The sequence below is a fragment of the Diorhabda sublineata genome, chromosome 5 (genome assembly GCF_026230105.1).
Source record: "Diorhabda sublineata isolate icDioSubl1.1 chromosome 5, icDioSubl1.1, whole genome shotgun sequence".
Taxonomy (NCBI): Eukaryota; Metazoa; Arthropoda; class Insecta; order Coleoptera; family Chrysomelidae; genus Diorhabda; species Diorhabda sublineata.
This window is the reverse complement of record NC_079478.1, coordinates 14,999,624-15,016,729: the sequence shown is the minus strand read 5'-3', so window position 1 is coordinate 15,016,729 and position 17,106 is coordinate 14,999,624. Positions and strand designations below refer to the sequence as shown.

The 17,106-nt window shown below is 32.7% G+C and overlaps 1 protein-coding gene and 1 non-coding gene across 2 annotated transcripts in view; one reads left to right on the top strand and one right to left on the bottom strand.

The window, feature by feature from the left end:
* Nucleotides 1–176: 176 nt before the first annotated feature.
* Trnaf-gaa (transfer RNA phenylalanine (anticodon GAA)) lies at nucleotides 177–249 on the bottom strand. Its single transcript has one exon. It is a non-coding gene; the product is annotated as a tRNA-Phe (tRNA).
* Nucleotides 250–698: 449 nt separating this feature from the next.
* The window catches only part of LOC130444268 (uncharacterized), a 33,146-nt gene continuing 16,738 nt past the window's right edge, over nucleotides 699–17,106 (top strand). Inside the window, exon 1 of the mRNA XM_056779338.1 lies at nucleotides 699–1,079. The gene's annotated coding sequence lies outside the window, so the exon portion shown is untranslated. The remainder of the gene's footprint in view (nucleotides 1,080–17,106) is intronic.

Sequence of the window (17,106 nt, the reverse complement as noted above, 5' to 3'; positions counted from 1 at the left end):
AAATATGGTGGATGATGGAAAAGTATTCAATATCTTTTGTCAACATTTGGTAAATCACATTTTTTATTTGAAATTTGTCAAAAAACGATATTAAATCTTTAATGTGTGTAAAATAATTCATAAAAATTTAAATAGAAGATTCCAAGAGTTCATCTATTTGAAATAAATAAAAAATTTGCCGAAACCCGGGATCGAACCAGGGACCTTTAGATCTTCAGTCTAACGCTCTCCCAACTGAGCTATTTCGGCTTATATTTTAAATAGACCAAACATTCCCTCTGGTTGTGTAGTCATTCATTTTAGAAATAATTTAGAAATGTAGAGATATAAAAAGACCGGACACAAAGCTGAATTTGCATTTTTTCAATTACTTTCGATTTTAATTAATGAACTAAATGAAAAGTTGAATATAATACAAAATAATGAGTCTAGAGTATTATTTAGTTAGTTTGCCAATTTCTGAGAAGTGAGTAACTGGATAAAAAAAAATAAAATTACAATTTGATTGTACTTATTTAAAAATATTCTAATAAATAATGTGTAAATAATACATATACTGAAAACTATTAATTGATTAATTTCCTTTTTTTATTAATAGAATATAAACAGAGAATACTATTTCTCAACTTCCTAAAACTTCGAGGTTTTACATGCGTGTCAACCTGTAACCTAACTATTGGCATGTAAACTTCCTTCTTAGTTTACAGATCGTCGCACTCACGAAATGTAGGCTATATTCATTGTGAAGAATGAAAAAGAGGTGGTTGATTCCAAACAAGCTTTTCCTTAACGTTTTAACTGTCTACTCTCCATCAACTTTAACTGCACCGTCTCGCATTGATACTCGCTAGTCTTGCATGTCGTGCATCGTTCGCTGTTTGTTATCGTTAATTGTTTCTTAACAAATGCATCTTAATTGGGCTGACCAGTGCTGTATTTTGGATTATTCAGATTTATTCAATTTGTGCGTGTGACCTACAAGGTGCAATACTTTTTTCTACTAGTTCACTTTAGCAGATAATGAGCAGTCGGCTTTAGAACAGTAATAATTTCTTTGTTGTTTTAATTTTTTGATTGAGGTAAGTCTTTTCAAATTTTACATGAATTTGTAATAAATATCCGAGACTTATGCTTACGCACGTTCCACATCAAATAACAAAAAATGCATGTAAATCAAATTAATATCATAAATAGAATTGCAACAATCCAACATATACGAGTATACAGGGTATATATTTTATCTATATACGAGGGTTGTTACTTAAGTTTTGAGATAGACAAATAAAAACCAATATTTATAATTGAATATGGTTTTATTTTTTTCTATTACAAAATTTGTATCAATCTTATACTGGTTATTAGCGATTCAATTGTTTTAACCGTAGAAGTTAAGTATTAGTATTTTATCTACAGATATTTGTTAAATTGAATTGACGATCGAGATCTGTCTGGGGTAATTTTTGAGGTTAGTAATATAATTTTTGAGGTTAGTAATATTGTATTTAGGTCCTAAAAATTCTGATATTGTTCGTGGTAGATTTGATGAAGATCTTTCTGCGTTAAAAGATGATGATGAACACTGCGATTATATGTTTTATAGTCAATTTGCAATCGCAGTTATCACGTTTAGCATTAGGTTTAGCTACAATAAGTAGATATGGGTCAGTCGCGTTTGGTCTAGACGATTTTTCGGTAGCACAGACCATGGTTTCACGAAGTTCCATTCCTATTGAGGTACCTCACGTACGACATCCGAAAAAACAGGCCATTTCTCTGGAACTGCTTCAGGTGCGAACAACTTTTGTTGGATTTAGCTAGTTTGCGATTTAGTTCCATTTTTTGACCAAGATTAATGTTTCAAGTATCTGTAGACAACGCAAATAGCACTCGTATTACAACACGTTCAGAGTACGTGTACAATTAAAAATGTCAAACTTTATGTTGGCAATGTCATATTTACATTACCCTCGTATTATTTGTTTTTACTGAAATCACTGCACACCTCTTGTACAGATAAAATTTTTCAAAATAATTCACAAATTTTGTTATATTGTTGTTGGGAATTGTTAATTTTATCATGATATAACGATAACCACTCTGCTCATGAGTGATATTTCAATTTTGTTTTATTTTATTCGTTTCTAGTTTTATTAAGAAGTTGATTTGTGCTATGTTGGTATAGACGAGTTTTTATAAATCATTTCTACTATCACTTTCAAATTGATCGGTCACTTTGAATTAGAAGCAACTCAAGAAGTTATTAATTCAGAAAATGAGTCCATTTCGTTGGTCCTGTTTAAAAAACAGGCTAACTACTTCCTTCCTAAGTATTACAATTTGTCTATCATTTCGTAAATATCAGTGGTATAGGTATAGAAATCTTCAGAAAAGGTCGAACTAAAGATATTCTACTATAATCGTGAGGAAAAGTTGTATTTCAATCGGTATAAATAAACAATTTACCGTAACATGAATCGTATATTAATGGGTATGTATAAAAACTTTCCTTATCGTTTTCTCATATTATTTTGAACATTACGCGCTGATTCCACTGTTGTCATAATTTTGAACTTTAAATTTGAAGAAATCTTAATTTAGGTACGGAGAAATAATTTCTGATTTTTGTCAATTAAATTTGCTGCGTTTTTAACTGTCTATTTGACTATATTATTCAGTTATTGAGGCAAATTAGGCACATGGCAGTCGAATTTTTGCAGTTCATTTCTGTCCCTTAGGCTAGTATTGTAAAATTTTTGTGTGGCTTATTTCAGAAAAAGACAAAAATGAAAATTTGGGTGGCTAATATATTACGAATTACCACGTGCTATCAATCGGTTTAGTAATGAACGAGACTGGTCTTGATCTTGAAGAAAAAGTAAGACCAAGACTAGCTTAAGTCCGCAAGGCTGATACCAAGATCAAAAAGCACGGATTTATATAAGACCAAGATCTATTATTGCAATACTTACGCAAGACCGAAAGAGTCTTGCATACTCTTGTCCAACAATTTTTTTACGTTAAATAAAAAACATTCTCATTGAGTTCTTAAACAATACTCCAAACATTTTGGCCCTTCACCTTCTTGTAATGTATCAAAATTTCGGCTTTAAAGGTCTACTCTTGTTTGTATCGAGACTGATATAACGGTTTTGATTATTTCTAAAATAAGTTGTTCATTTCTATTTCTCTTTTGCACAGGATACATTTGTAGAAGGTGTTTTGAAATAGCCCGTGTTTCATTTAATATTTTCCCAAATACTCATTTGACCACAGTTCATACTATAATGATTTGAATACTTTTTTGAATATTCTACGAAACTGTATCATTGTCTTATGAGAGATGCATTATTTCAATTTTTCCAATCATATTTCATTTTTGAGGCAGTGTCATAAGGGACTGTCGGATAACCGGGTTCGGTTTCAGTTCATATAAGTGTATGGTGTAAGACTTAAATTTATTATGTCTTAATTTTTAGTTTGAGTAAATTTATAAATGACAAAAATTTTCGTTCACAGTCAAAATTGAACTGGCGCGACCATTGAAACCCAATCCGACACTGTTCAATGATGATTCACAATAAAGATGTATCGTATGTATTGTATCAATGTTAACGATAGTTTACATAAATTTAAAATGTTATTAAAATCCATCAAATGTTTGTAGCTTTAAATGTAATTCGGTTGTTTTGATGAACACATTGATTACTACTCGACCAAAAAAAAGTATTTTAGCTGAAGTAGAAAATCGGTTTTACATGTGGGATTCCAATATAAATGAATCATACTGTATACATATAATTTTCATTATATGTTACCAGTGATTAGAAATCAAAAGTTTTCACGTACAATTAATGATGTCAATTATTTTACAGTTATTATGACACACTTTTTGCAATTATTTTGTTATGTAATTGCATTTTTAATGTCCTCACATTATTTCATATAATAAAATAATAAAGCCGCTATATAGGCACCAGAAAAAAAGGAGCGAAACGAATGGCCGGTAAGTTACCTTGAGAGTTGAAAAAAAGCAACCAGGTACACAAAAGAATTCTTACACAATGGTATACGAAGAGTTATAGGTCACGGTTTACTGACGATATTTAAAAGTTTTCATTCAATAAAATATAATTGAAATAAAACTCGTTGTTTTAATTAGAGAAAATTATATGAAGAAAGATAATTAATCTTTTGACATTTCAAGATGTGTCTGTCGTACTCTCTCAGTGGTGTTCTTTTGTCAATAACACAGTACAGTTTATAAAGAGGCGAAGCACTGTGGACTAGATTTGTACCTTAGAGAAAACCCAAATTTAGAACTGTTTGTAGCTCATTTTTTGTTTTACTTTCTTGTGATTATTTAGATTCGTTCCAACCCATATGTAATACAGTTTCTATAAAGTGTTCCGACTAAGTGAAACAAATATTGTATCGTTCTCTCTTTCTCCTCCGAGCGCTTCAGTTAGTTCTGCGTATCTTTTGCGCGCATGAAGCATGCGCTGTATAGATAAAGCGTCTCGAACGAGAGAGAAGATAATTATTGTCGGCACCGTAACGTAGAGACGTTTTTTCCCATAAGAACTGTCCATATCATAGATAAAAGATATACAGATAGATAGGCCACTTGTTGTGTAAATTTCGCTTTTAGCGCTACTGCGAGCGGAGTCATTACTAATTGGGATTTGCCGGGATATTCAAAATATACCTCTGTTTTAAAACAAGATTTATCTCATACCTTCATTATTAAAATGAAACACCATATTATATAATTATTTAATAACCATATTGAGTTATGATATTGTGTTTCATTCAAATGATGAATAGTATTGAATCTTATATATTTGCATCATTAGCAATTGAAAAACATGAGATAGTTGAATCGACATGTATATGGGAAAGTACTGCGACTAGTGTTCTGAAAATTTGCTTGCATGGGTTTTCCGAAATGCTCGTTTCCGCTAAAATAATTTCAGTTTTCTGAAACTTTATATATATAACGGTTATACCAAAAGTGGATCCAAACTTCATTATTTTAAACGGAATGCTATGGTTTTTAATAAATTTTTGGAATCTATGCGAAATTTTAATATAACTTTATATAAGGCAAAAAAATTTAAATTTGATCCTCGTCTGCCTCTACCATCAGAAATTTTTGCAATATTTAAAACAATATCAGTGAAATATTAATGTTCAGCATAAACATTAAAGTTAAAAAACAAAAATTAGTTGGAGTTTCGACAAACACTTACCTCATCATCCAAAGGAAATCTATGCATTTTTGTAATTTTCCTATTATTTGTACACAATGGCACACAACAATAATTGACGATTTTAGCTTTTTCCTACACTAAACTAATAACTAAATTTAAACTAACTAACGGCCTATTTAATTAAACTTAAAGATTGGAAGTACCTAAACTAAATTTAAAGCTAACTTAGAATAAAAACAGAGGCAAATATACAGTATTAAAAGCAAAGCCTCAACAAACACCCAAGAGATTCAAAAGAAAAACTTAACAATCAGCGATCATCCTATTGCAAGTGATTGAAAAGCTTTGGGAGTGAGATAGACTGCATCTCTGTTTATTAACTGACTGTGGTCAATGTGGTAGTAGAAATTGCAAAGGTCAACATATAAAGTTTCCATGGCATGGTCCATATAGGAGTATTACATATATGTTCCAACCCATCAAAAAAATGTTCTTGGTACGGGGAAGATCCTGCGCAATAGAGATTACGTGTTCCAACCGGGCGGTTACCGTTATACGAACGATTCTGTTTTACTTTCCAATCGACTTAGGTATCATTTGGGATCTGTTTTGGGGACGGTCTTTTCGATACTTTGTTGATAGTGAGTACTGTTACAAGAATGGCGCAGAAAATATCTATAAACGCTTCCGATAACCGTTTCAAGTATGGTCCTCACTAGCAGATTGGAGCAAATCTTTTATCGTTGAAAACTTTCAATTGTATTGAAAACCGCCAAACTTTTGAAATGGAAAGGAATATATGATTCGTATGGTACTAAAGGTACTAGTGGACTCAGATCCACATCCTGTCATAATTTTATATTCTAAAAAAGCCTATGTCCAATTTAAACACTTGCATAAGTTGAGTGGATTATGATTTCGTAATAACAAAACAAAAAACTTCTTTAGAAGTATAATAATTTAGGGAAAATTCAGAAGACTGCAAGGAAATATTTCTTGGTCCTTGGTTTTAGAAATAATAAAGTCATTTACCTCACCCACTTTCATTTATCGAAATCAACCTTACCATTGTTGTTTTTTCTATTTCCTGTTTTGAGCAACATAACTTATATTTTTTTTATATGGAAACCTCAATTTTTTTTATAATCTCCGGATTTATCTTAATGAGCTGATTCCAAAATGTATAACACGTTGCTTAAAATTACTACAGGGCAACCATAAATACAAAAATGTTTTATAAATATTTTTTATGATGTAACAAACGTACTTGACGTACATCTAAGACAAAACAGTCTCGAGATTAGTCTCGGGACTTGAGTCCCAGATGTATATGGGGGCCGAGAGAAGTGTCGGAGACAAGTCCGGACAAGTCTCCGAGAGCGCACCGATAGACAGATGGACACGTATATCCCCACTCTCGAAACTTAAGCATGCAGTCTTCCGTTCATGTTGGAAAAGTTTCTCTCGAAGACAAGTGTTGTGATTTTAAAATTAAAATGAGTGTTAAAAGAAAATGGATGGACGATGAAGTCATGGAGTTGATTCATCTTTATGAGGAGCAGGAGTTTTTATGAAATGTACAACATATAATGTATAAAAATCGTCAAAACAAAATGCAAAAATTTAACGAAATCGCAAAAAAATTCCAAAATTATGACGGGAATGAAGTTAGTGAAAAATCCACAATTTATGAAACCAGGTATGTATCTACACATTAATCGTTAAATTATATTATTTTTAATTATATTAATAGATTCATTATTTTATCACTATAATGTACTGACTCTGAACTTTCTATCAGGTATCACACGAATTTAAAAAAAATGAAAAAACTGAAGAGTGGCGATGGCGAAGGAGAGAGATACTACTCGAAATGGAAGTTTTTCTCGGCAATAAAATTTATTGTACCAGGTTCGAAGTGTGACCATTAATCTGTCTTGAGGAGAAAATGCATTTGAATATTTCGTGTCTTCCGTTGCACTCCAGTGTTTAACTAAATCCAGAACGAGTTCAAATTACACTGCAGACATCCGGATAAAATTTATAAATTGTTGTGCATCTTCTACCATCAAATTATTTACGATTGTGGAACAAGCTCCTAATTCATTTCTTCTATCAACCCATTTCCTCATCCAAGAGTTCTTTCTTTTCACTCTCCGATTTATACTAAACTTGTCACTGTGAGTGGAGTCCCACACTTTCTGTCGACACTTAATCTCAGGTGGATATGAAATAATCGAGATCTTGAGACTGCAATGAACGTTAAGTATCCGGGAGCGTTCTCAAGACTGAAAGTCATCGCAGATAGACAATAGCCTGAGACTAGTCTTGAGACTTACTCACGAGACTTAGTCTCAGGTGGACACTTACCTTCAGTTATTAGTTATAGTTCCTGCATATAATAAACAAATTAAAGTTTATGTATCGAAGAGGAATAGCAAACAAAAACATATTCACAAATAGTTCTTGTGATCATTGAAAACGCTAAATCCGAGCATGTAACAGGACCGCACGCCGCCCTCCGTACTTAATAAATCATTTGCACTTTCATACTAATCATAATTATGCACAGTTGAAATAGATATAAAGTGAATGGTCAAAATATGGAACACATTCATTTAAAAATCAGGCATTATTAATAATGAAATTTTTAAATAAAATAAAATCTCTATTTTTCACCCCAATAAACACTTATTCCCCATCATATGAGCTTCCACTGTCGTCAACATTTAAAATAAGGGGCTCAACTAGCACATCAATGACAATGTTTATATTTCACATTTTAGTTTCAATCTTCTCCTGGACATGTTGAATACAGTTTTTCAACTTATAAAGTGTAATTCTTTAATAGCTTTTTGAAAAATATTTTTGAAGAAAGATTTGAAGAAGATACTCCCGAAATATTTGTCGTTCTGGAAGTTACGTTATCAACAGTCTTTTGATCATTTTCTTATATTTCTTTTTTATAAATATTTTTAGATGGAGTATAGCTAATGTCAATAAAATCATCTCTCTCTCTCCGTGTCAAACATATTTAAGAAAATTACGCGACAGACAAATATAAACAATTACGCTGCAGTACGATAATACGATGCCGTCCTTGTACTACACCTGATATTCAGGGATGCGGCGCTCGCCCTCCCACGCAGCTTTTTATTTGTGTTATATAATAACAATACCGCACCGCGTTTTGACCGGGGTATTCACGTGCTGATTACGCACTGATCATTGTTTTGGTTTACTATTTTTCTTTGATAAATAGACGTAATTACTGTGATATATCACCAAAAACAAACAATTAAATATACAAGAGATGTAAAAATTGTTCTTCATTGGCCTCTAGATAATAAAATAACTGAGCATTACATTCCCCTCTAACATTTTGTAAAATATCGAGTGTGATACTCTCCATTTTCTTGAATTCGTTCTTTTAGCTGACTGATAGATGCAGATGAGTCAATGTATACTTTAGCTTTTAAATAACCACATAAAAAGAAGTCAAATGGAAAGAGATCAGGTGATTTAGCGACCCATTCCACTGCCCCCTTGCCAACTGTTGAAAAATGGCTTACAGTAACAATGATTCTATGGTCTAACTAGTGGTAATTTTGATATCAGAAAAAATTAATGTATTTTGTAAAAAAATTCAGACATAACGCTCTTTCATCGTAATTGTTATAATATCATAATAACTTGATTTTTACGGTCTTTGCGCATGGTATTCATGCATTTAACAAGCATTTCCATTAGGACATTAACGGGTGTTCAAATATAAAAGGTTATCCGAAAATAATTGTCCACGAGCCGCCATACAAAAAAATGATCACAAGCAAACAAGCTGCAATTTTGGAAGCTGTTTGTGTACTGTGATAGTTGTGATTCATCTCTTGCCTAATCCGAAAACACGTCAATTAAACCAGCAATTATATTTTTTAATGAAAGATTATTTCATAGAAAATACGGGAAAATTTTTTACTGACGAAACTTCTAGGTATACTGATTTGTCCGACAGGCTAAACATATCGATTTTACGATAGCTGCGTTGGAGATAATCTCCAGTTTGCTTTTTATCGTATTGCTTATTTAAATCTTCAAAAGTGTATAGAAACATTGTCCAAAAATTAATTGGAGCTTTAGCAGTCCGACACCCCAAACTTGTTATTTCAACATATTTGGTGACTATCAGCAACTACATTTTGAGTTTTTCTCAAGATAAGGATACAGTTAAATAAATGTAACAAACTTGGGTATATCTTATATCTTGATTAGTTAATGAATGAACATACAAATAAGTACACTTTGGTACTTTATTGCCACAATACCACAACAATCTCATCATCATAACCAAGTTGGTAAAGACTTCGTTGGAATTTCGTTATTTAACTGTTACCTCGTATCATACTTCATGCAGTGTTTTTTCGAACTCTTCAGCAAACAAACAATTTTATAGTAATACAATGAAATTATTAAACAATTTGATTTAAATATTTGGACAAATTATTGAATTTTACTATCAAACTTTATGCTCACTCAAGAAAGTGTATCTTCTAATTTATGGACACTTTGGTCCCAGTGAGGGAACTATTCGGAAGCTTGTGATTAAATTTCGAACCCAGTTTACACTATTGGTCATTAAACCACTAACACGCAAATGTACAGTGAAGACCGAAGCAAAAATTACGGCTGTATCGGCCAGTGTGACCAATGGCCGTGAAATGTTGATTCGCTGCCGTTCTTAGCAATTGGGCCTCTGTTACTCCACCACGTGGAAATTTTTGCCAAAGGATTTTAGTGTAAAACCTTATAATATACGGCTGGTGCAAGAATTGAAGCTACACGATCTCCCACAACGTCTAACATTTGGTGAATGGGCGCTGGCAAAGTAGGAGTGAGATCCACTTTTTTATCGAAAAATTGAGTTCAGCAACGAAGCTCATTTCTGGTTGAATGGATACGTCAACAGGCAAAATTATCGCATCTGGAGTGAAGACCAGCCAGAAGCATCGCAAGAGCTATCAATGCATCAGAAAAAGTCACTGTTTGGTGTGGATTATAGGCCGTACTCCTACAAAAGCGACGATGGCCGGAATGGCGAGCACTACCGTGTGATGATTGACAATTTTTTTGCCCAAAATGGAAGAATTGGACATGCCTGACATGTGGTTTCAACAAGACGGTGCCAAATGCCACATGTCACACGACACGCAAAACAATGTCCAAATTGAAAGCCGCCTTCGGTGAACAGCTTATCTCACATTTGGGGCCCGTTAATTGGCCGCCTAGATTATGTGATTTAACGCCTTTGGACTATTTCTTGTGGAGCCATGTTAAGGCTATTGTCTACAAGGATAAACCAGTAACGATTGACGCACTGGAAGCCAATATTGAAGCATTGATTCGTGAAATACCGGCTGATATGTTGGAGAGAGGGTGCCAAAATTTAACCTTGCGCATGGGCTATTGAAAGCGGAGTTGCGGCCAACATTGGCATGAAATCATCTTCAAACAATGAATTATATTGATCGTTCTGTCGAATCCAATCAAGATTTCATCAATTTTTCTACAAAATTAAATCATATACCTCTTAAAAAATAACTGATAGTTGAAGAGCTTGATTCAAATATGAAACCTATTAGTGATAATATTAAAAATTATTCGGGGTGTTTTTCAATAGTTTATTAAAGTAGTTTTATTTATATCCAGCCTGTATCAATCAACCAATCAAAGGAAAACATGAAATTAAAAAAAGGTGTATATTAAATTATAATTCGAAAAACAGTAAATTAGATTGAAGTACCTGACTAATTGGGCAACTTCCAATATCATTGTTTATTCAGTCAATAATTAATGTATACGATACTTTATGTTCGCACTGTACATAAGATTAGATACTGTTAGCATTACATACTTTTTAACGCAAGTAATTTGAAAACTCCCATCTCTAACGTATTCAAAAATATGGATGATTATGCACAACACCATGTTGAATTTGAGTGGAAAATTACCTAAATAAAATCAATTGTCGAAAACGATTTTGTTAACCTAGAATCAACAAACATTAAACCATTTACAAGTTTATGTCTTTATTTGAATTTTTAATAGCCTTGAATGTATGAGGTTACGATTTAAAATAAAATAAAACAGTAGGAATATGATCTCGTGTTCGTGTTTCATGTGTACATTTAGATAAAACTACTTATTTCCATGTACTTTCTAATTTCTTTTATTGAAACGGATGGTAATGTAATACATTTCTTATGTTTTTAGAACAAACCTCAGCAGTCGAACGAACAAAAAAAGGTTTAATTTTAATAATTTGCTTTCTTAATTCTGTTACTTGAGTTTGAAAAAATAAGATTTCTCTTGGATCAAGAAAATCTGAATAATTGTCAGATCGGTTTGCTAGTTTTAGTGACGATATTCTTTTGAGATAAGGAGGAAACACTTTTATTTATTTAAAACAGAATATCAATTGAAATAGGCGTATTGTAAACTATGCAAGTCGTTTGGATGGACACTTTTTAACTTTGTATCTATAATTTATAATTACTCGGCTTCGTTCGGGATTGTATGGTGATTGGAAAAAAACTTAAACATCCAAATTTAAGTACAATTTGAGAACTTTTTCTACGGTACTACTCAAAATAATTATCACTCATTTAGTAAAAGGTGTACAAAATATTTATTTGTTGAATTGTAAACTAAAATTTTTAGTACTAAAGGTTTTAGATCATTTTTATACAAATTGCTAATATTTTACTTATCAATGGAAAGACTGTCCGATTAGTTGATCATAGACTTTCGTAAGAAATCATTAATTTGTCTTAATTAAAAACTCGCACTATAACCACCGACATCTTACTTAAACTTTTACAAAATTTGAAGGCACAAACGGCTGTTATTCTGTCTACTGATGAACCATATAACTTCAGCTATGAATTTACAAATTCCCCTAAGAAATACTTACCAGTGTAAGATCTATAATCGGTTAGAAATAGATTGAGAGAACATGAATTAAGGACAAAACCAGTATTGACCAATGAGGCAACATCGCGTTCACAGATTGGCATTCGCCAAGTCTGGAGAACTGGAAAGCAGCTGATTTGAGAAAAGTCTTGTTCACCGACGAGTTCAAACCTACTTTTCCAACAAATATATAATAAATGATAGTCGTGTATATGAATGTATTGAGTATAGAAGAAATAGATCCCGATTTGTATACATTTTTTTATGTAAGCAAGCACAATAGGGTAAAAACTTTTACACTCAAGTGATTCGAATGTTACCTACCGTATGGAGATGTCTGGGGATATTGATCTTAAATTTCTGTATGTTGTAGTATTCGGAAAAGACGTGATTAGTAGCCTTACACTTCTCCAAAGAAATGAGTCCCGATAAATTGAAATTCTGGGCATCTGCATGCGAACTCGGTGTCATCCTCTATTGTTAGCACTTTATTTTCATATATTTCAGATTTTTTTCTCTTTCTTCGTAAGACTACTACATAAACTGTTAACTGGGTTTTGGTATTCAAGTTCTTGTTTCTTTTGAATTAATAAATCCAGTATTATCTATTTCCATATTATGTTATTTTTTGCATTTGTAATGGTGCCAAAGTTGTAGAAGTTCTTCACTTTTTCAAAACTGTACTTCATATTTTTTGATAATCGTATTTATTTCTTTTCTTGTACTCAACATGCTGAATTTTCTTTTTATCGCTTCTTCTACTATCTCGAGTATCGTTTATTCTAGAACTTTTTCATTTTTTGCCATTACTGCTACATTACTTGCATATGACACTAACTGCATGTATATTTGTGCCAGGATAGTTTTGATTGCTTTTGCCCCCATGTATGCGATAATTACAAATGATTGGATGATAATGACCGTTTTGATGGGTCTTGCGGAATATCAACATTAGCCAACAAGGTCACCTTATCTGAATTCATTAGAACACATCTGGTATGCACATGTAAGACGGTTACAGGAAGATTAAATCCATTGTAAACTTTGGAAAAATTGATTGAAGCTCTTATAGAAGAATGGAATAGAATTTCCCAGCAGTATGTGTAAAATTTAAATCTTAAATATAGGGATACGTCACAGAACACAAATTAAATTTTGGCTTTTTCGTTATTATGAAATCTTAAAACTCCTTTGCACATAATAATACATAAATATATTAAAATCACCATTTAAGAAGATATAAGATAATTATTCTGAATATTGCACGATACTTCAAGTACTATTTGGGCTATAGTAGTATAATTTTTTCAAATTTCCTACTGAAGAGGAAATAACGTAATTGACCAAAAAAAAGTTTCTAGGCAGAATTTTTCTCATCCTTGCTTTTCGTAAAGTGACTGGGTGGTTTGTCTATACTTTTCTCAGTTTTTTTTATAAGTTAGAACAAATTCTTTAATTTTCAATTAGTCCTTTCGTGGTTTTTCGGCTTCTCTACTTCCCATGGTGGTCAATCTCATTCATTGGAAACGTACAAGTGCTTCTTTTTGTTCGTTTCAGTTTCGCCGTTTTGCCTAGAAGGGCATACTAGCAAGATCTCCTCCTCTTTAACGTTTAGGTATTAGACAAAGTAGAAATTGAATATTATTATGAATAACTGTATTACTTCGATAACTAAAATTCCACTATAAGAAACGCTTCGAATCGTAGGGAAAGTTCCAGAATATTCTGTAAGATTCGATGATAATTTGAAATAATCTACAATGATCTGGGTTTTCCCGGAAATTCAGAATGCTTTGGAATGTTGTTTCCTGAAATTTTTAGCTCTTATATCATTGGAAACTTCAACAGAAAAATATTCTAGGAAGTTCTCTAATGTTATGTAATGTACTCGAATGTTCTACTAACTTTTAAAGGTCGAAACTCCAGCCCTTTTCCCTCGAGTGTTTTCATATAACTTCTTTGATCGTATCATGTCTCAATTCTAAATTTTATCGAGACGTTTGTATAATACCACAATAAAATCACCTATACAGATGTATTGGTACATATTTTCACATTTGTTATTGAATTATCTTAATAATGTTTATTATTTCCCACGTGAAAAAGATCCTACATTTGAAATTCCATTCTCTATATACAAAAACAACAATCTTTACATCCTCAGCAATTTCCTTAAAAATTTCTGCTCCCAGTAAATATACACTTAATCAAAAGTTAAGGATATTTCTAAATAGTTTTGTATTTGAAACTTAATTTATTTGACATTATTTATTAAAAATTGTTATCGTTAGAGAAAAAATAAATTAATGCTGTTTTTTTGTAAATTTTTACATTGGATGTTTTGGATGTGTGATAATCAGACTGAATTCAGAATTGCTTATATTTGCACAAACGGCTATTAAAAATTTCTGAAGCGTTTCAATAATTTCAATAGAACTAAAAAAGAAATTAACTATCGATGAGTCTTCTCAAGCTATTGGATCACTTAAAGCCTAACACAAATGAAGAACTGGAAGACCCGCTATTGATGATCGTTGTCTCGCAGATGAGCATCTTTAATGATCGTTTTCAAACAGTACACAAGAACGAATATGGATAAATTCATTGACGCCCTTGCATCAAGCTCTGTCCAAGAAATCATCTTTTTCGAGAAGGTACAAATTACAGGCCTGTACAGGAAATTGTTTTAATGAGTTGATTGTATTGCATGCAAACCTGACGAGATAGGTATATAGGAATCAAGTGGTAGCCATCATACTGCCATAATTTCATGCCACTGTAGGCAATCTGTGCATTTTTATTGATGATAATGTGAGACCACAGACCACATAGGGCTGGGATGGTTTTAGAATGAAGGTTATCTTCATCATCCAATTCCATCCAAGTCAATTAATCGGAATCCCATGGAGCCTGCTAGTTATAAGAAGCAATTGACGACCACGATCAGTGACCAGATACCATGTAGAAGGTCAGAAATCTTCTTCCAGTTTATTGGACAACTTGGTTGCAAGCATGTCAAAGTCAAAGGGAAACCTAAAGGGGCACCACATATTTTGAGAGACTAACGATCAGTATTCATACGTCTCTTCAGCTGAAGAGAAACATTTTAATGAAACTTTTTCTGAAGTTCAATGGATGTTGATTCGTACAATCGATGACAAATAAATTATTGTTGCTACTTATTTTATTAAAATTGAAGTGGAAATAGAGTAAGGCCAAGTAATTTATTTGAAGGACGACATAAAACATTATACGACTAACAATTGTTTTACTGTCATTAATATTATCGTCAGTATAATTGCGTAGTGGGTGTACCATCACAACGTATAGAAATAAAATGTTTTATAAACGCCCAAACATGAATATTTTTAAATTTACCTGTTTGGTTATATTTGTTAATAGGAAAAAATTTATAAAAAGGTCGTTAAACTTTGGACTGTTATAACAAGAACTTGTTGGCCTTCTTCTACTTCCTTTCGAATAATCAGTGATCAAAAGCAAAGATTTTTATATAAAGTTTAGCACAAAATTTTATAATAAGCATTTAGGTGATTTTTAAAGAGAGATATGAAAAATAAAATTAACACAAGGTGTGTATTTATCTGTTACTTCTAAGCTGGCCACAAAAGTTCAATTTTAACTGTTCAGTTGAAGTAGTACACTGTGAAACACATACAAGAACAGTTTTCACAATGAAGTAAACTAAGTAGAATGATTCGCCCTTCTCATTTGATTTTGTGTAATTTTTCTAAGAAGTAATTCGGCAAAATGCTGCTTTCAGGGTATCTGTCCTGATATCTCCAGCTAGGATAAAATTGTTTCGCTTTAGTAAATGCTACTCGCTCACAATTCTGTGCAGTGGTGTCCATTTAATACAATATTCAAAGTATTTGAATGGACATTGGTATAAAAAATAATGGATTTGTTTATCAATCAAAGCTTTATTGGCCACTGCTATTTTCGCTTGTTTGAAACATATGGAAACAATCTCTGGTTAAAATGCTGATGCAAGATTTTTTGATGTTGAGATTTATACAGAGGTAAGCATAAATCATGTAATGCTCTTGAAAAATCGGCACAATTCCAGCAATGCTCATAAATCTGGCAACTCTGTCGAAAACGATTAAAACGAAGCATATTCGTGGTTCAGACAGTTCTGTCTGTGTCATGATAACACGTGCTTGTCGAGTAGACGCCAATGAATAACCAAACGCGGATTACGAAAGTATGTTTAACGAATTTCAACAATTTCCGCTTCCAAATCGTTCAACAGTGTGGAAGACGCACCAAAAATTTAAAACCTGGCTCGGTTGCCAACTCGCCGCGTTCTGGACGACAGGTAATTAAAGAAAATATGGCGCTGGCGTTAGTTGAGCGGCCAACCCAATTTGCAGTGCGGCTATCGAGAGAACTCCAAATATCCGATCGTTCTCTATGAAGAATGTTGAAGCGCATGTACTATCGAGTTTACAGTCCATGTTTCTCCACGCAATTTAGCATCGCAGTGATCGACCAAATGAGGTGACGACTCCAGAAAATCCACAAAGTGGTACTAGATGATCGTCGACTGAAAGTGCGCGAGCTAGCAGACTTAGTAGGCTTTTCACAAAGTGTGGTACATCGCATATTAACTGAAAATTTGGACATGCTGTGCGTCATGAATATATTTCCATCGAGTATTTGGCAATGTTTCACAGAAATAAAGCCAAAATTTTGCGTCGTTTCCTCTGCAGGCAAGGTCATGGTGTTGGTTTTGTGGGATGTACTTTTTTTGACTGTGCTTAAAAAGGAAAACCTATTAACGGCGAGTATTATGCGAACGTTTAAGTGAAGAAATCAAGCAAAAACAGCCGCTTTTAGAAAAGAAGAGAGTGTTTCATTAAGACAATGCACTATTTCACACATCCGTTATTATTAATGTTCAACATTA